This window comes from Piliocolobus tephrosceles, chromosome Y, assembly GCF_002776525.5.
Source record: "Piliocolobus tephrosceles isolate RC106 chromosome Y, ASM277652v3, whole genome shotgun sequence".
Classification (NCBI taxonomy): domain Eukaryota; kingdom Metazoa; phylum Chordata; class Mammalia; order Primates; family Cercopithecidae; genus Piliocolobus; species Piliocolobus tephrosceles.
In genome coordinates this window covers 7283708-7305269 of record NC_045456.1, presented here as the reverse complement: position 1 = coordinate 7305269, position 21562 = coordinate 7283708, and positions in this window count along the sequence as shown.

The following is a 21562-nucleotide window of genomic DNA, read 5'->3' as shown; positions in this document are numbered from 1 at the left end:
TATCGAAATCCAAATTGCCTGTTTGAAGGCAATTGCCAATTTTCCTTAAGTGCAAGGGACTCGGAATAGAAAAAAAAAAATCTGAAAAAGAACAAAGATGGAAAAGTAATATTTATGGATCTCAAAACTTACAACAAAGCTACAGTAATCAAAATAGTGTAATATTCACATATGAATAGACATATAGATCAATGGAGCAGAATTGAGAGTCTAGAAATTAACCATTATATTTGTGGTCAATTCATTTCAACAAGAATACCAAGAAAATTAAATGGGGAAATAATAGCCTTTTCAACAAATGGTGCTGGGTCAAGTGGATATCTACACGCAAAAGACTAAATTTGGAGTCCTAACTCACATCATATACAGAAATAACTCAAAATGGATTATAGAACTAAAAATAAGAGATAAAACTATAAAACTCTTAAAAGAAAACGTAGAAGTAAATCACAACCTATGATTAGATGACGGTTTATTAGACATGACACCAAAAGCATAAGTGACAATAGAAAAAAGAGACAAATTGAACCTTATCAAAATTAAAAACTTTTGTGCTTCAAAGATAATACCAAGAAAGTGAAAAGACAACCCACAGAATGGGGAAAATATTTGCAAATCATTTATCTGACAAGGGACTTCCATGTAAAATATACAAGTCACTGCTAACCAGTACAAGGTTTCTTTTTGAGGTGATTAGGATGTTTTAAAATTAGATAGTGATGCTGGTTGCACACTTCTCTGAATATACTAAAAATCACAGGTATATTTCCAAAAGGTAAATTTTATAGCATATCAATTACCATTAAAGCTATTTTTTTAAAAAATGAAGTGGGCTTTTCTCCCTGCCTTTTCAGATGCCCAGAGCCAGCTTGTTTAAATACCTGTGAGCATCCCTTTCCAGAGATCACAAAGTGAAGATGCAGACATATTTATTTTCAAACTTCCCACAAAGGAACCCATTCTTTATCTCTTAGCTAGTTATTGAAAGCATCTGGACTGAGGATATGCAGGACACCTTGAAGCTATGACTGTTTTGCATCCAAAATTACAGGGTTGCAGTTGCTGTTTGTCTTTTCAATTCCTTCAAAAGTCAGTGCCTAGGGCAGGAATTTATAGCATTTGTTTACTCTGTTCCTATATCCCTGAGGCAGAGCGGAGAGACAGACAAATAAAAATTGGTAGTCCCACACAGCCCCTTTCTTCCAAGGTGTCTCACAGACACCTTGATTGGACTGTGGCTTCTTGGGAACAGCCCAGGGTAGAAACAGATAGGGCTGGTGATCCAGCACCACTCTCCCCGGTTAAGTCACTTCATGGGCTGAAGGGATTATGGAGCCCAGGGCATAGGAAGCACTGATTTTTAAAAAAATAATAATAACTGTAGTAATTAGATTATTCGAATATTCTAGGCTTCTTTGTAATAAAATACAACATCTTTTCGTCTTTTCTGACAGATTAATGGTTCAGAGAATGATATTAAAAGCCAACTTTTTCTTAGCTCTGTGTCTCCTGGTTCCTCAGCCTCACTCTATATTTACGGAATGATTTAAGTATTAGTTCAAGAATTCATCATGAAGCAAACAGAATAATGTTCCCACTTCACAAACCCCTTAGGTCATTTCACTTCTGCAGAGACTTGTTTTGATAAATTCAAATACCCAAAGGGCATGGACATTAGCCTTGGTGGATTAATGGCTACTAATTCAATCTTGTGGAAAGAAAGCCTTACCAATGATTAGGTTTTCAATCTTGCAAGATCTGGACCAGCAACTTCTCCAAGATGCTTTATTCCATACCATATGTAGCAAAGAAATAAGGTGGTTAATGTAACAGAATTGTTGTGAGAACTTTGCTTACACTAGGTATGAATCCTTGGTCTATCACTTACTAGCTGGGTGACTTTGGACATGTTACTTAACCTCTCTGTGTCGTATTTTCTATATCTATCACATTGTGATGATAATCCCTAACTTACAGGAGTGTTGTAAGAATTGCAAATGACATGAGGAGATGCACAACTTAACTAGTAATTAAAGAAATAGAAAGCCAGACTGCAAAGAGATACCATTCTACACCCATACAATTGGGAAAATAGGAAGCCTGACAATATCAAGTATTGAAAAGGAGATGAAGCAATAGGTCTCTTATGTAATGTATCGCTCATACATTGTATATTGTTCCAAATGATTTGGAAAACAACATAACATTATATCATAAAGTTGAACATTTTTAAACTCTGTGAAACAGCAATTCTACTGCCAGGTATATACCCAAAGGAAACTCTTGCACATGGTTATTCAAAAATATATACAAAAATGTTTATATCAGCACCTTTCAAAATAGCAAAACTTTTTGAAACAACCCCAATGACCATGACAGAAGAATGGGTAAACTAATTATGATACATTCACACAATGGAATATTAAACAGCAGTGAAAATGATGGAACCACAACTACTTGCAACAATATGTTGAGTGAAGACCAAGTACAATATTCTTTCACAAAGTTCAGTGCAAGTCAAAACATGTATTTATATTAAAGCTTATGACACGTGTCCAAACAAAACAAAAGACAATCGGACAATAAACACAATATTAATATAGCGGCTATCTCTGAGGGAGAGGCAGGATAGGAGAGGGGCAGAATACAGAGTTAAAGTAAGTTTTTGGTATGTTCAAATTCCTGCATTAAATAACAGGTTCATGGATGGTCATGGAATAATCAATAACATGTATTATTAGCATTATAAATGCAGGTGAGGTGGATCCAGGTTTTGTAGGGGCTTCTTTTGGAAAAATAATATGAAGTTATACACGTTCAATATCCTTGGCCACTCCAGTGCTCCTTTACATGAGGGGGAAGTGTGATGGAGAAGTCAGAATGGAGAGAGAGTGTTCTTAACTGATCCTGTTTAAAATATCTTTCTTTTTCAGATTTTACAAAACCTATATGGCCATGACAACACATTGCTCATGTTCTGCCAGGGGCATGGAAGAGGCCTCTGCAATTGAGGGGCCTGAAGCTTAAGCTTTAGTGGCTTCATGGTAAATGCATCTCTAAGGAAGTTAGATGTAAAGGGCACTAGATGGCTCTAGTCCGGGCTCTAAAACTAGAGCTGTATGTCGTCAGGCAGGCCAATTACCTCCTCTGAACCTCAGCTTCTTTCTCTGTGAAACGATGGATCAAGCAGTATCATCAAACTTAAACATCCTGCAACTCTATTAGTGAAGTTTATGGATTCATTTAATAGACACACATAGTGTGAAGTCTATGTCATCAATACAATGTGTTTACAATGGGTTTTAAGTTAAAACTCTGTCATCTCCTACGTAGCCTGTGATAGAATTTATACTGAAAAGGTTAATGGCAGCACAAAAAAAAATTCTTTAGCACAGAACTTTTGTTCCCTCACAATGTAAATATTTTAAAACATTGTGAAAGTGCAAGGCTATTTAATGAGACAGGGAAAGTAAGTTATACATGAAAAGAGGGAACGGAAATAAAGTTAACCCCAATTAACATGCATGTTATCTTAAAAAGTTAAGACATTATAATGAATAATTACAGGTACTAATAAAAGAGTTCAATAAGAATGAAGGCTGATAACAAAAACAGACAAAAATTAATCACTTTTTATATAATTCCAGATACAGAATTTGAGTCCTTTCTTTCCCTAGACTGGGGGGGGGGGGGGGGAATACTGTCACCACAGGTGGTACATAGTCACTCTCTTGTTTTGCTTACTTTTATTTTCTTTCATCACCAGTCAGCAGCCCTGTGGCTCCATTTCCACTCAAACCAGAAACCCACTTGAACATATTTGTTATATCTCCTTTGACATATATACATTTTTGCAAACTATAAAATGTATGTATTTAAATTCATATAATGATATTGTCTTGTGGATATCATATTTCTTTTTTTTAACTTGAGAGTGCATTTTTAAGACCTTTCCACAATGCAATTGCTCCTAATTCCTGAATAGTATGCATTTCATTTATCCATTTCCCTATTGATGGATGGCAATAATGCTCCAATGAATAAGTTTATTCATATGCAATTACAAGTCTGTGTGAGGGTGTTATCACATATATAGAGGAGTGGGATTGCCAGCTCATAGGGGATTTGCATAATTTCTCTTAGGATACCAATGCTTTTGTCCACAATAACTGCACCAGTCTACTGCATGCCAGTAGTGCATGCGTTTCTATTTCCTCACCTTTTCACAAATACTTGGAATTTTCAGACGTATTTTTTGACAACAAAATGAGAATAAAGGTGTATTGCTGTTTTACTTTGCATTATCTGAGGTTGAGCATGTCTTCTTATTCTTGTTTGCCCATTTAGAATTCTCTTTCTGTGTCTTTCCTTTTCATACAAATTGCCCATTTTCCTATTTCTCCTTTCTTTTTCTTGTTGATTTGCTTGATTTCCTCGTATATTGTAGTATTAGTCCTTTGACTTTAGTTTTTGATGTTACACAAATTTCCTATTAAGTCACTCACTTATTAATTTTGTATGTGATATCTTTCATTCCAAAACGCCTTAGTGTTGATGCAAACAAGCAATACTTAGCTGTCAATTAGACAATAATTAATTTTTTAAATAATTGGAAAAATTCATTTACTGGAAAGAGTGTGATGTTGAGATGTTCAAGGTGAAAAAGCTCAGTCTATGTTTCCTTAAACTAATTTTGAGCTACTTTTCAGGTTTTTTGAAAATCAAACACCTTATCTGGATGCAAACACTTCTGTAAAGTGCAATGAGTCAAATAATCATATATGCAGATTGTATGACTTTGACAAAAAGCAGAATTCTGTTTAAGAATGACGTGAAATTCTCTTTTAAAAATACGTTCTTTAATTTGTACATATTTTACATTGTTTAATTTATATGTATGTTTATACACAATTTTTCACAATCACAGATCACTACAGCCTTGAACTCCTGGGCTCAAGTGATCCTCCTGAGTAGCTGGGACTACATGCATGCACCACCATACCCAGGTAATTAAAAAAATTTTTTTTTAGAGACAGGGTCTTGCTATATTGCCCAGGCTGGTCTTGAAACTCCTGGTCTCAAGTGATCTTCCCATCTTGGTCTCCCAAAGTGCTGGGATTACAGTTGTGAGCCACTGTGCCCATCTTATTGTAAGTTTTTAACAGAGCTTTTATCGCATTAAGAAGTTCCTTTTTCTATTATTTCTGGTGGATTTTTCCTTTTATTAATATGATGTTTCTCTTCATTTCTAGCAATACTTTTAATTAAATTTCATTTTATATATTGCCATTGCTATCCAAGTTTTAATTTGGTTAATATTGATCTGATGTACTTTTTTCAGGTCTTTATTTTAACCCTTTATGTATAGTTTTGTTTTAGGAGTTTGTCTTATGAATTAAGGTGGCAGATTTGGTTTTCATTTTTACTCTAATCTGATAGTCTATGTCTTTCACTGGGTGAATTTAACTAATTTATATTTATTTTATTGTTTTTTAAGAACTCATCAACTTTTAAAAACATATTTATACATAAATTTTCTAAGCAATACAATGTTAATCAGTTTTATTTATCTTCCTTCCAAAGGCAAAGATTTTAGCATGCTCTAACTATCCACTGAACAACTCAATCATTTTATTGTTGCTTTGAAATTTAGTTATACTTTTGTTTATACAAAACAATTACTTTTTTCAGTTATTAATTAAACTTTACTGGCATATTTTACCAATTTATTTGTTCATTGTGATTTCACACATCTTAAGCATTCCCTCTGTGTTCACTTCTCTTCTTGATAATGTACATAGTGTAATATTTCTTTCAACAAGAGTCTGAATCATAAATATAGCCTTTGTAAATGTGAATTTTTTTTTTTTTTTTTTTTTTTTTTTGAGACGGAGTCTCGCTCTGTCGCTCGGGCTGGAGTGCGGTGGCCGGATCTCAGCTCACTGCAAGCTCTGCCTCCCGGGTTTACGCCATTCTCCTGCCTCAGCCTCCGGAGTAGCTGGGACTACAGGCGCCAGCCACCTCGCCCGGCTAGCTTTTTGTATTTTTTTAGTAGAGGCGGGGTTTCACCGTGTTAGCCAGGATGGTCTCGAACTCCTGACCTCGTGATCCGCCCGTCTCAGCCTCCCAAAGTGCTGGGATTACAGGCTTGAGCCACCGCGCCCGGCCAATGTGAAAATATTTTAAGTTTTCCTTCACTCTTGAATAATAATTCATATGCACATAAATTTCTAGCTTGAATACGTTACTCCATTGTCTCCTTGCAACTATTGTTAATCGGAAGTCTGCTTTCTAATTGTTTTGTTATATCTGTCTTTTTTATTTGTCTTTTTTAAGATATTTTCTCTTTATTCTTGCTGCTCTTCGTTTCCACTGCACTATGTCTAAAGGTGAGTATAATTTTATTTCTCTTGCTCAGTCTCAAAGTGTGCTTCGGTTTAAAGACTCATGTCTTTTGTAAATTATGGAAAATGTTCAGTATTTTCTTAAATATTGCCTCTTCAATTTCCCACTCTCTTTTTTCTCACATAATTCACATTATGCCTGTTTATTCCTCAACCTTATTGTGATTGTTCTTTTATAGTTGATATCAGTATCTGTGTAATATTCAGCTTAAATTTTTCAACACTATTTTCTGATTCACAAGTTCTCTATTCAAATGTATCCGGATTTCAGTTCATTTTATCTATTGAGTCTTTAGCACAATTAACTATACGTTTCATTCTGTTTTGTTTTGCTTCCTTTCAAATCTATCCACTCTTGTTCTTTTTTTTTTTTTTTTTTTTTTGAGACGGAGTCTTGCTCTATTGCCCGGGCTGGAGTGCAGTGGCCGGATCTCAGCTCACTGCAAGCTCCGCCTCCCGGGTTTACGCCATTCTCCCGCCTCAGCCTCCGGAGTAGCTGGGACTACAGGCGCCCGCCACCTCGCCCGGCTAGTTTTTTTGTATTTTTAGTAGAGACGGGGTTTCACCGTGTTAGCCAGGATGGTCTCGATCTCCTGACCTCGTGATCCGCCCATCTCGGCCTCCCAAAGTGCTGGGATTACAGGCTTGAGCCACCGCGCCCGGCCACTCTTGTTCTTTCAAGTCTGCTTTGTTTTATAATTTTTGTTATTTTTATGAAAATGTAGTTTTTCAACCTATCTTAGGCATACTTATGATCAAGTCTTTTCTAAACTTTTTAAAATTATGTTACTTTCATCCTGAGTGAATTCGTGTTTGAGTGGCGAGTTTGTCAGCCGTCTTTCTTAACACACAATGTCTTTACTTCCTTTGGAATTTTGGTGTATAAGACCATCTTTTTTTTTTTTTTTTTTTTTGAGACGGAGTCTCGCTTTGTCGCCCAGGCTGGAGTGCAGTGGCCGGACCTCAGCTCACTGCAAGCTCCGCCTCCCGGGTTCACGCCATTCTCCTGCCTCAGCCTCCGGAGCAGCTGGGACTACAGGCGCGCACCACCGCGCCCGGCGGTTTTTTGTATTTTTTAGTAGAGACGGGGTTTCATCGAGTTAGCCAGGATGATCTCGATCTCCTGACCTTGTGATCCGCCCGTCTCAGCCTCCCAAAGTGCTGGGATTACAGGCTTGAGCCACCGCGCCCGGCTATAAGACCATCTTAAGTCTTTGAGACAGAGCTCTCTCCCTCTCTCTCCTCCTGTTGCTGCTTTCCAGCAGGTTTTTAGTACTTCTGCCTCTGCACTGATAATACAGAGCCAAGAGTTTTCTGAAAGTTTCAGGTCTCAACCCTGTGATGATATCAGGGATGTCTCAGATCCAGTCACTAAGCCTGGGGACATCTTGGCTCCATTCTGGTGTGAAAGCTGCTTATGTCTTGTCCTCTGTTAGAGGCCCACCTGTGAACTACAGCCAATACACCACAGCCCCTGGTGGCAGTGAGCAGCAGATCTTTATAGCTGCCTTTCACCTTTTACCACTTTTTCTCCTGCCTCTCTAGGCAAACAGAGCAGGACACAATACTTGGCACCTATTTCTAAAAGGTGGCTAAACTTTGTGCACCCTGCTGCCTGGGTAATGTTTGTTTGTTTTTGAGACGGACTCTTGCTCTGTCACCCAAGCTGGAGTGCAGTGGCGTGATCTTGGCTCACTGCAACCTCCGCCTCCCAGGTTCAAGCAATTCTCCTGCCTCAACCTCCCGAGTAGCTGAGATTACAGGCATGGACCACCACGCCGGGCTAATTTTTGTATTTTTAGTAGAGATGGGATTTCACCATATTGGTCAGGCTGGTCTTGAACTCCTGAACTCATGATCTGCCCGCCTCAGCCTCCCAAAGTGCTGGGATTACAGGTATGAGCCACCGTGCCCAGCATGCCTGGGTAATGTTTAAAGACAGAGAAGCAGACAGTCTATCCAGCTGGAGAACTTTAGGAGTCAGGATTTTAAAGCCCAAGAGGGAATTTTACTTGAAAATGAATCCGATTTTATATGGGGTTATTTGCCCACAAGTAACAGAAAGATTTTAATTATAACTGTCTTTCTTTTGGAGATATATCAAGGATTCAATAAATGAATCTACCTTAAAGAATGTCAGAACATGAGAAAATATTCCAAAGACCAAAAGAAGGACCAGAGCAGAGGAAGGTGGGGAGAGAAAGAGAGAAACTCGGAAAAGGAAAGGGAAGCGGACAGGAAAACTAGGTATGGAGAAAGGAAGGGAAGAGAGACAGAAGCAGAAATAGAGAGACAGGTTAGGGGCAGAAAGAGCCAAAGGGAGAAATATAGACAGTGAGAGACAGTCAAAGGCAGGGATAAAAAGGAAAAGCTTGCAAAAAATAATGTCACTACACTGAAGGGATTCAATTTTCTGGCTTTTATAAAAGAAAATATGGCCACAGCCCTGTGAGTAGATGTACCCTACTTGCTGAGTCTTTTGAGAGGATAACCCAGAAGGGAGGAAGTGGTAAAAATGACTAATCTGGTAAAAATGACTAATCTCTCTGTCAGTTGAATGACCCCTTCCAAGCCTGAGACAGAAGGCTGCTCTACATTAGCTGTTGCCCAGCACAGACAAGGAGCCTTCCCACTGCCCCTGGCCACTTCTAACAACCGGGCTGATTCGACAGTCTCTTCAATAACCCATTCATCCACAGCCTTATATTGATTTTCATCCTGAGTAACACTAATTGCCCTTCTGCCGAGAGCATGTGGAAGGCATTGATTGATGACACTGCAGTATTTTTCCACCTCAGCAGCAGCAGCCATGTGTGTCTTGGCTGATGCAGACTTTCCTCCCCAAGCAGGTGAGCATATTCCAGGATCAGTGACTGCAGGAAAAGTGGGCCCTCATCAGCAAACTAGTAGTTGGGTTAATAGAATGAACTCCAAAAGATGAACCCCATCCTAATAACTGATCCTTGCCTTTGAAACATCACAGTGAACTATCTTAATGAGACCAAATATTTGCTCCTCTGTAAGAGTGTCTCCATTTATCCAAAGCTGTCTTTGCTTGGGTTTCCCCAAATGCAGAATCTGAGAGGAGGATATAAGTTCAGGTAGTTTATTTGGGAGGTGCAGATAACACCGGTAGGAGAGTGGGGGAAATGTGACAAAACAGAGAAGGCAGCCAATAAAGGATGCATTATCAAGCCAGCTTCCACTGTGGGAAACTGGAGCTTAATCCCACAGGGCAACTCTGAGAAGCGGTGTGAAACCTATGCCTTGAGGGTTTTTAGCCCAAGGAGAAAGGGAGCTGGGGTATTTATATACCAACTTCTGGCAGGAATTAACCTCTCTCGGGAGGAATTGTTTCATGGAAGTTCCAACCTGCCTTACATATAAGCAGAGTGGCCTTCCACTTAAACATTAAAAGTAGACATTTGCAGTTGAAAGTTGGCTGGGGTAGACTTAAGTGTTAAGGCCTGAGGAATATGCGGCACTTGTGAAAACTTGCCCAAATGCCTTAGTGGAAACACTGAATCTTGCTTCATTTACTGAGCTCCTCTGAAAACCGCTTTCCATTTCTAAAGGTTCACAGCATGAGCTCATCTTCAAGTAGTTTAGCAACCTACATTTGTGGCACACCTGAATTAGTCCCAGCACTTAGGTTCAATGTCAACTCTCCAGTCAAAGACATTTAACCTGAATCTCAATTTTTTTCATCTGTCAGGAAGAGATATTAAGTTCTGACCTCCCTCACAGGCATGAAATGAGGCTCAAAATCAAAATATGATAATATGCATGAGGTGTCAACAAACTTTTCTAAAGGTCCAGATAGTAAACATCTTAGTCTTTGCAAGCCATGTGATCTCAGTAGCTACTCACCTCTGCTATTTCAGCAGGAAAACAGTCTAGACAAGAGGTAAACAGCCGGGCGCGGTGGCTCAAGCCTGTAATCCCAGCACTTTGGGAGGCCGAGACGGGCGGATCACGAGGTCAGGAGATCGAGACCATCCTGGCTAACCCAGTGAAACCCCGTCTCTACTAAAAAATACAAAAAAAAACTAGCCGGGCGAGGTGGCGGGCGCCTGTAGTCCCAGCTACTCCGGAGGCTGAGGCAGGAGAATGGCGTAAACCTGGGAGGCGGAGCTTGCAGTGAGCTGAGATCCGGCCACTGCACTCCAGCCCAGGAGACAGAGCCAGACTCCGTCTCAAAAACACTCTTTCCATATAAAAAAAAAAAAAAAAAGACGGAAACAAATGAGCATGGCTGTATTCCAATAAAACTTGATTTACAAGATAAGTCAGCAGGCTAAATTTGACCTACCAATGCATGAGCTGTGTTTTGCCAATCTCTTATGTACACGAAAGACTTTTGTAAACTTTAATGCTATGCACATTGTCTGTATCATTTATCCCTCACTCAATAAATCATTGGAATTCACTATCCCTGTCATCCTGGGGTTGGAATTCTTGGTTTCTTCCTTCATATGGCACATGTTTACTGAGCACCTGTTCTGTGGAAGGCATTAGGCTGGCCCCGGGGCTTCAGTGCTAATAAGACAGACACAGTCCATGCCCAACACCTAGAATGGCAGTCCTAAACCTGTTCTCCCACCAGTCTGCACAAAATAGCCATTCCTTTGGATGAACAAGTGACAACTGCAACTGCAACTCTATCGGTGCCTGGGAGACTTGGAGGCATACGCAGCATTACTAAAACAGCTTACCCTCAGGGCCCCACGCTTGTACTGAATCCTTCCAAGGCCCTGGAAGGGGCCCTAGCAGTGATTCATATGGTCATATATTCTTGTAAAATTCACAAATACAAGCTATTTTAAAGCATAATTGAGTAAGGCTCCTGTCTTTTTCCACTCTGACTTATCCTCCATCACACTTCCCCTGTGTGAGAGGGTTTCCCCGATTCTATGAGCAGTCAGTCATTCCAAACTCTTTTTAATAGAAAACATTATCACTGTGTGGACTTTAGAGTTATGGTCTATTGGGACTTCTTTCAGACAGGCTCCCTTTTGAGGGACAAGAATTAACAATAGTTAAGCGATTATTCGCCATGGCTCTTTGCCGCCTTTGTGGCCAAAACGCTGTTGGAGAGGGCTGATATTAACAGTCACGATAACTTCTGGGATAAGAACTAGTGGGAGAATGTAAAATGACAAGAGGGGCTGTCAAATTATTTAAGGAAGCAAACTTCTAAGTTTAGGGAAACAGCTCAGGAAAAGCCAAGTAAAATTTATCAGCACTAAGATTTGGAAATTTACAAAGTCACCTTTAGCCTTTTGCAGGCTCGTATTCATTCCTGAGCTAACCTGAGCCCCATAATTTCACAACATTTACCCACCTAAGGACCAGCCCAGTATTCATGAAAAACCCATGAATGCAAGTGTTCATCTGTGTATGGATATGTATACATATGTATTTGAGTGGATATGTACACATGCAACTACATAAGGATGTTTGACATCTATGTAAAACTCTCTTAAAACAAATATTCAAATACTAGGAAAAAGTAACATCATCGTACTTCCAAATATAGACCAATTAGACAAACAATCGCTATCATTCATTGAAAACTTACCATGTGCCAAACATTATGCAAGCACTACACAAAATCCTACAAAGTAGGTACACTTGTTACAGTTATTATTGTCTCTGTTATTTGGGCAAAGAAATTGAAGCACTAAGAGGTTAGGAACTTTCCCAAGAACAATAACTTATATGTGATGCAGCTAGGATTTAAACCCAGGTATTTTTGACTCCAGAACCTGATTTTTAACTATCACATAGTCACTTTAACTGTAAATGTCCTGTCAAAAGGACAATGTCTTCACAAAACAACCTAGAGCCTTGGGAATGAATTTGTTCACCAAGAGTCATTGTAGGAAACTGGCATGTGTATGTCTGGGCTGGGGCCAGGGTTCAGGCACAGAGAGCATTTTCTCCTGGTGTAAATGTTATGGAAAGGACTCCAGGACCCAGTCTCTCACTCTTTCTCTTAATGCTTTTCCGTTACGTCAGTCACCCCAGTGATGATTCCACCTGCTTTTCTCCAGATTCCATGAGCCCCATTTTCTGACAAAGATGTCTATCATCTCTGACCCACTAAATATTGACACCATACACCTCTTCCCTGGGCGTCTTTATCTAAGTGAGGCACATATTCAATACAAGGTTTCCATATGAGACATACAAGTTTTGTTTCTTTCTGCTTCTAGTAGCCAAGAGGCCAGGCTAAAAATGATTGAGGTACAAGAAGCCTCTCAAATGGCACATAATTGAGTTTTGGTACTGAGCTATATGCAGATGGTCCTCAAGGTGTGATTTTTCTTGGTATTCACATTGTCTTAGAAATTTCACTCAATTTCTTTTTTCTTTTTTTTGTTGAGACAGAGTCTCGCTCTATCACCCAGGCTGGAGTGCAGTGGCCGGATCTCAGCTCACTGCAAGCTCCGCCTCCCGGGTTCCCGCCATTCTCCTGCCTCAGCCTCCCGGGTAGCTGGGACTACAGGCGCCCGCCACCTCGCCCGGCTAGATTTTTGTATTTTTTTAGTAGAGACGGGGTTTCACCGTGTTAGCCAGGATGGTCTCGATCTCCTGACCTCGTGATCCGCCCGTCTCGGCCTCCCAAACTGCTGGGATTACAGGCTTGAGCCACCGCGCCCGGCCAGCCAACTCAATTTCTTTATGCTTCTGTTAATGTCCTTCAGCTAAAGACCTTCAGGAGCACACTTAGAACCAGTGAAAGTTGACTTTTTTGACTTCTAACAATGAGAGTGAATGAACACCATGGGGAGCCATAGGGCATCTCAGTAGAGGTGTTAGGACTTATCACAGTATTTGGACTTGTAGTGCGTGATTTGGAGGAAGGTTCAGGAAGAAGGACTTTATTCCAGATTACATGCTGTTAAGAAATGATAATTCTATTATTGAGTATCATAATAAATCTTATTTAAAGGAAGGAAGACTAGTATGAGGCTAACATTGTCACTGATAAGGAAGCATCCGTTACTTATATTAGCCAAGATAGAAAGCCGCTTGATCATTTTTGTGGTTTGAACAATGTTCATGCTTTTGTTTGTGTTCAGACATGATACAAGGTGGTCTTATTTTCTCTTGATCCATCGTGGTCACAGAGTGGGCGTATCTGAATCTGGTGCTCTGTGAGATTGTTTACCTTAACAAGAAAACACCATGGTTTAGCTGTAAGCGCCAAGCTAGCTCTTAAGCTCTTAGCAACACCAAGGATTAGCTAATAGGACCAGGCCAACTCTTGAGTATTAGAGATGCTTTAAATTTGCTGTTTTCTTTTATATTTTCTAGTTATTGTAGTTTTTTAAAAAAGTGGATCCATAATAGATGTACATATTTATGGGGTACATGTGGTATTATAATATATGCATGCAATGTGTAATGACCAAATCAGGATAATTGGGATATCCATCATCTCAAACATTTTTTATTTCTTTGTGTTGGGAACATTTTATATCTTCTCTTCTAATCATTTTCAAATATACAAGAAATTATTAACTATAGTCACCTTACTGTGCTATTGAACTTATTCCTTCTATCTGACTATATTCTTGGACCAGGCACACTGGCTCACTCCTGTAATCCCAGTGCTTTGGGGCTGACACAGGAGGATCACTTGAGGCCAGGAGTTTGAGATCAGTCTGGGCAACACAGCAAGACCCCATCCCTACAAAAAACTAAAAAATTAGCCAGGTGTGATAGTCCTAGCTACATATCTGTAGTCCTAGCTACACAGGAGGCTGAGGTGGGAGTATCACTTGAGTTCAGGAGTCTGAGGCTGCAGTGAGCTATGATCATGCCACTGCACTCCAGACTGGGCAACAGAGTGATGTCTTTAAAAAAAAAATAAAATAAATTTTTAAAAAATAAATTTAAAATAAAATAAAATAATTGAACTGTATTTTTGTACTGATTGACCAACCTTTCTTCATGCTCTCCTTCCCCCACTCTTCTCAGCCTTGTCACCACCATTCTATTCACCAACTCCGATTAATTTTTTAAGTTCCCACATATGAGTGAGACCATGGAATATTTATCTTTCTGTGCCTGGCTTACTTCACTTAACATAATGTTTTCCAGTTCCATCCATGTTGCCGCAAATGACTGGATTTCATTCTTTTTGTGGCTGAATAGTATTCTATTGTGTTTCTTTATCCTTTCATCTGTTGATAGGCACTTAGGTTGATTCAATATCTAGACTATTGTGAATAGGGCTACAATAAACATGGAAGTACAGACATTTCTTCAATATGCTGATTTTCCTTCTTTTGGGTATCTACCTAGCAATGGGGTTGCTGGATCATATGGTAGTTCTATCTTTAGTTTTTTGAGGAATCTACATACGTTTTCCAGAGTGGCTATACTAATTTACATTCCTATCAACAGTGTATGCACTTACTCAGTTTTCTTATCCTTCAGCGGATGTTTCTGAGCCTCACCTCTTGAATAAGTTTCATCATGCCCACCTCTCCTACATGTAGAACTCATAGAAAAAGACAAAGGATCTCAAAGATGCTAACAGTGAACCTTAGGCCTTCCAAAAGATCTCCACATTGGAGTGGAAAACACAGACACAACGTTTTCTCTGCCTTAGTTTTCATTTCCTCATAACATGGAAATAATTCCATCTGTAGCTGTACCTAGAGTAGACAAAATTACAGTGCCCCATTGCTTGTGGCCTAATTAAAGTAGACTAAGAAAAGAGAAGTAAGCATCAATGCAAACTGAAACCTGAAAATCAACAGTCCAAAGGTCACACAATGGCACATACTAACAATGTATAATCTGTGTCACAGTAATGATTATAACCAAGTGGTGAGAATGAAAAAAATCTGCTTAGGACAAGTCTCAGAATTGGCATTCTGTCTTTGGAAGCTCTTTAATAACTGACCTCTCTCTTGGGTAGCAGAGGGGACCTTCCTCTTTCCTTTTGTCTTGGGCTCTGCCTCCCCTCCAGTCCTTTCATCCTCTTGACTGTCACCTCCCTAATAGCCACACTGGCTGGTTTCCTATGAACCAAAGCTTCCAAATGTCCTTCAGTGCTGGAAAATAAAGCATTTGACACAGACACACATTGTTTCTGTTTCCTGGGCTGCTAATGATAAAAGTTGCCATCTTGATGTCCTCAAATAGAAACTGAAACTATCTGCCAGTAGGATTTGTGTTTGTCTTTCAGACAATACAGTTTTTCTCCCTGCATTGTTCATCAACTCTTGAGTGTGTTTTCTCTGCAAGAAAAATATTTTCTAGAACTGAAAGTTGTCAGCTTGTTCTGATTTCTATTACCACATATTAATTTGCAAGTTCTACAACTTCATATAAATGAAATTATGCAATATGTAGTCTCTGGGTCTGGTATCTTTCCCTGAGCATGTCTGTGAGACTTATTCATATTATTGTTTGTATCAGTAATTCTTTTTTATCACTAAGTATTGTTCTATTGTATGAATATACCACAGTTTGCTTATCTGATCTGTAGATAGATATTTCATTTATTTCCAATTTGGGGTTATTAAAGATGAAATTGTTTTAAACATTCTTACACATGGCTTTTTGTGGACATATGTTTTCATTTCTCTTAAGTAAATACCTAGAAGTAGAAATTTTGGGTCATAGAGTGGGTGTACCGTTTAACTTTATAGGAAACTGACAAATGAATTTCCAAAGTGAGTATATTATTTTACATTCCCACCAGCAATGGGACTTCTGGTTGCTTCACATCCTCATCAACATTTTTTTTCTGAAAGTCTTTAAAATTCTAGCTATTCCAGTGGCGTTTTATAGCATTTCAAAGTTTTCCGATTGTACACATCAGTAAGAATGCTAGATTCAATTCTTTTATTTTTTTGTTGGCTGGTAAGCAAAACTAGAAAAGGTACAAATTTTTCTTTAAAATTGCACTAAAAACACTAACCATAAAAAAGACTGATAAATTGAACTTAACTAAAATTAAGAACTCCTGTTCATCAAAAGATAATTTTACAGTAGTAAAAAGGCAAGCACAAATGGAGAAACATTTTTAGATCTATCAAAAAATGGCTCATATCCAGAATATATAAAGAGCCCCTACAAATAAATGTAAAAAAGACAAATAGCCAAATTTAGAAGCAGACAATAGACTTGAAAAGGCACTTTACAAAGAGAATATCCATATGGTCCATTAGTTCATAAAAAGGTGTACAACTTAGTTAATTCTCAGGAAAAGTCAAACTTAAATCACAATAAGATATTACTGCACACTGAATACAAGGTCCAAAATTAATAAGATTGATAATACCAAGTGATGGCAAGGATGTGAAGCAATTGGACCTTTCATATGCATTATTAGTAGCAATGTAAATTGGTAAAGCCACTTTAAAGCACTGATGGTAACTACTTAAGCTAAATAAGCATCTACTTAAGATAAACATGACCTAGCTATTAACTCCTAGGAAATAACCAAGAAAAATGAATGCATATGTGTTCCAAAGACATATACGAACTTGCCCGTAGTAGCCTTATTCATAAAAACTTAAACTGAAAACAACATTAATGCCTGTCAATAGGAGAAACAGGTATCAATTGTCATATATTCATATAATAGAAAAATACACAACAATAAAAGTGAACTACAAAAAACATACGGTGACATGGATAGCTCTCACAGACTTGATGAGTGAAAGAAGCCAGACCCAAAATGACATATACTATATAATTTTCTTTGTATGAAATTCATGCATAAGCAAAGTTAATTAATATTGCTTAGCTGTCAGAATACTTTTTATCTCTAAAAAGAGGGTATTGCGCCGGGCATGGTGGATCACACCTGTAATTCCAGCACTTTGGGAGGCCGAGGTGGGTGGATCACCTGAGGTAAGGAGTTCCAGACCAGCCTGGCCAACATGGTGAAACCCCACCTCTACTAAAAATACAAAAAGTAAGTAGCTGGGCATGGTGGTGGACACCTGTAATCCCAGCTACTCAGGAGGCTGAGGCAGGAGAATCGCTTGAACCTGGGAGGCGGAGGTTGCAGTGAGATGAGATCACACCACTGCACTCCAACCTGGGCAACAAAGTAAGACTCCATCTCAAATAAATAAATAAATAAATAAATAAATAAATAAATAAATAAAGGGGTTATTGACTGGAAAGGGACATGAAGCAGCCTTCCAGAGTACTGAAAATGTTCTATATTTTGATCTCAGTCATAAAAATTCATCAAGTTATACATGTATAATTAGTGTACTTTATTGAATACTTAAATTTTTTTTTTTTTTTTTTTTTTTTTGAGACGGAGTCTCGCTCTGTTGCCCGGGCTGGAGTGCAGTGGCCGGATCTCAGCTCACTGCAAGCTCCGCCTCCCGGGTTTACGCCATTCTCCTGCCTCAGCCTCCCGAGTAGCTGGGCTACAGGCGCCAACCACCTCGCCCGGCTAGCTTTTTGTATTTTTTAGTAGAGACGGGGTTTCACCGTGTTAGCCAGGATGGTCTCGAACTCCTGACCTCGTGATCCGCCCGTCTCGGCCTCCCAAAGTGCTGGGATTACAGGCTTGAGCCACCACGCCCGGCTTAAATATTTTTTTAAACTAGCAAAGATTAAAGTAAATATATTGAGAATGTAAAATCAGGCAATAAGGAATTAGTCCCTTAAAATATGTAACTCTCGGAATACTTAAGTGTTACAATTCTCCCCTCAAAATAGTAATTATTTATTTGCTTTCTAAATTGGGATGGAAAATATTCTGAATGGATGCTGTCTAGTTGGTAAACCATTGCCCAGAGACCTGGTTCTTAGGATCTTTTCAAGATGGCTTATTATCTCTGCTATGTCATGACCTCATTTGGAAGGATTAGAAGCTCTTCAATGACATTAACATTTTAATATTGGATTATAGCCTTCAAATTAACTCATATTTTTTCTGGTCACTTGGTTTCACCAATATAAATTTGGAGAAAATTACATTATAAACCATGCTTATGAGCTATAACCCTAATACTGAGATGCCAAGCCTGCAAGAAAATGGTAACATACTCAAGCATCCTGGCCAGAAAATATGGTTTGCAGCACCATGGTATGATGTTCATCCAGGTTTGTGTGTGTGTGTGTGTGTGTGTGTGTGTGTGTGTGTTTCTGTAGTCTGGTTTACTTTCCTTTTATAACCAATGTTTTGCAATTTAAAAAATATTTTTGTTCCTGTTGTCTTAGGTCTAAATAGGAGCAAAAACAATATTTAAAAATTTACTCAATTTTTTTAGATATCATTTCCCACACTTTCCCTTATGTTACATTAATGCCAATGCAAAAGAAACACACTGATTGGAGGGTGGAATAGTAGGGGGAAGAAGCAAGAACAAAAATCTTATTGGAATAGCAAGAAGCCCTTTTGAGGGACTAAAATGACAACAAAGAGATTATGATTTATAAATTATAATAATACTCATATTTAGCAACTCAACTATAGTATCAACATGAAACTGTATAAGTTTCATTTTTCCATAGAGGAAAGACTAAGTGGAAAATAAACCACATGAATAATGAAATTTCAAAATGCCTTTATAAGAACGTAAATTTTCCTTTTCTATCACTATGACGGCCAATTCTGCTCATATTAGAGTGTTCACTCAAGTTTACCATGTAAATCCTTCCTTTGGAATACATGTGACAGTAGGCAAAGCAGTTTCTGAACATACTTGATAAGTTCTTACTGTATTGGGTAATGTAAGGTCTAGTGATGAAATATTTATTTGGTAGGAACAACTCTTCCTCCATTTGATAAATATGTTCTTCTTTGACTTTTGAGAGTGAACCTATAGCACTTTTTTCCTGGGGATTCCTGACTGAGGAAGACAGTGCTGATATGACTGGCTGGGGTGCAAATTTAAAATGGCAAATTTTATTCCACAGGAATCACATCCATGTCCCAGGCTTTCCAGATGGGATAGCCAGCCGTGCACAATAGGTCCCAATTTTGGTTACTCTGCTACAGACATGCTGAGTGAACCCTAACATATCTGGTGTAATGCATAAAAGTGAGGCTGCGACTCAGCAGGAGAGAAAAATTGACTTGATTTAAAATCACTGATTTTAAACAGGTGGGTTAAATATTTATTTGCAAAAATGTCCAAAAGTGGGGTATTTACAGGGAACAAAAAACCTTGTATCACAGTACCTCAAAGAAAAAATATCCGTGTATCACAGAACATCCCTCAAAGCCACAAAAAGAATGTGACAACTAATCGAGGGAAGGTTCCTCCCTAGGAAAGCCTTCACCATTTATTGTGAAATGATTAAGTTTGATTTTAGAACATGTTTTGCTTTTAGCACATTTTTAAATTGCTTTAATTCTTTGCCTTGATTGTTTTGGTGACAGATTCTCAAGACATACTTGAAGAAACATTTGTTGAGGACATGGTGGGACATCGGAGTATAGTGACATGTTACATACTGTCCAAAACCAAGTGGTTTTTAAAGTTTTTTTTTTTTTTTTTTTGAGACGGAGTCTCGCTCTGTCACCCAGGCTGGAGTGCAGTGGCCGGATCTCAGCTCACTGCAAGCTCCGTCTCCCGGGTTCATGCCATTCTCCTGCCTCAGCCTCCCGAGTAGCTGGGACTGCAGGCGCCCGCCATCTCGCCCGGCTAGTTTTTTTTTTTTTTTTTTGTATTTTAGTAGAGACGGGGTTTCACCGTGTTAGCCAGGATAGTCTCGATCTCCTGACCTCGTGATCCGCCCGTCTCGGCCTCCCAAAGTGCTGGGATTACAGGCTTGAGCCACCGCGCCCGGCCTAAAGTTTTTAATAATATTTTTTATACTATACATTGTTCAGCTTACAAATGGAGAAATTTGTATTAATTATCTGAGATGTCCAAAGGGAACATTTTGTTAGATGAAGCTATGATCTGGATACGGTTTGTTTGTCCTCACTAAATCTCATGTTGAAATTCAGCCCCCAGTTTGATGGTATTGGGAGGTAGTGCTTAGTGGGAGGCATTTGGGTCACAAGGGTAGATCCCTCACGCATAGATGAATGTCCTCCCTTGGGACTGAGTGATTTCTCACTCCATTAGCTCCTGAGAGACCTGGTTGTTAAAAGAGCCTGGCACCTTTCCCCTCTCTCTCTCTCTCTCTCTTGCTTCCTCTCTCACCATGTAGTCTCTGCACATGCTGGCTCCTCTTTGCCTTTTGCCATGAAAGGAAGCTTTCTGAAGCCCTCAACAGATGGAAATGCTCAATCATGAACTTTCCAACCAGCTAGTAAACCTTTGTGAGCTAGTAAACCGTTTTTCTTCCTAAATTTCCTAGCCTCAGGTATTCCTTAATAGTAATACAAAATGAACTAAGGCAGACGGCAATGTTACACTAAAGCACAAAGCAGAAATGCACTTCCACTCACAGTTTCATGGGTACACAGATTATCACTTTTATATTTTTTTGTACTTTAACTTAATTTCTGACTCCAAATACCCATTTCAACAGGCTAATGGATTACTAAGCCTCTGTACTTCCTGTGGTGTCCCACCTTCTCGTCAATGTTGTATCAAAATGTTGACTGGAGGCAGGGGTGAGGAGGGCTTAGAATGACCATCTGATTTTCAGTCATGGCCCATGAAGGCTTCTGCTGAGTCATCGCCTAGCTCTAACAACATCTCCACTGGAACAAGGACATAGTTTGCTACTTTCAACTGTAAAATGAACCACTGAGCCAATCAGAAGTTTGCTATTTTCAACTGTAAAATGAACCACTGAGCCAATCAGGTGTATGTGGTTTAATTTCCAAACTGACTCTGGTATAGCATCACATGACAGATAGCAGACCTGAGGGAAATAAAAATATTTTACCCATATATGTATATATAACTATATATATATATATAGAGAGAGAGAGAGAGTTATCAATTATTTAAGTTCTCCTTAAGAAATTTAGAACACTGGCCGGGCACGGTGGCTCAAGCCTGTAATCCCAGCACTTTGGGAGGCCGAGACGGGCGGATCACGAGGTCAGGAGATCAAGACCATCCTGGCTAACACGGTGAAACCCCGTCTCTACTAAAAAATACAAAAAAAAAAAAAAAACTAGCTGGGCGAGGTGGCGGGTGCCTGTACTCCCAGCTACTCGGGAGGCTGAGGCAGGAGAATGGCATAAACCCGGG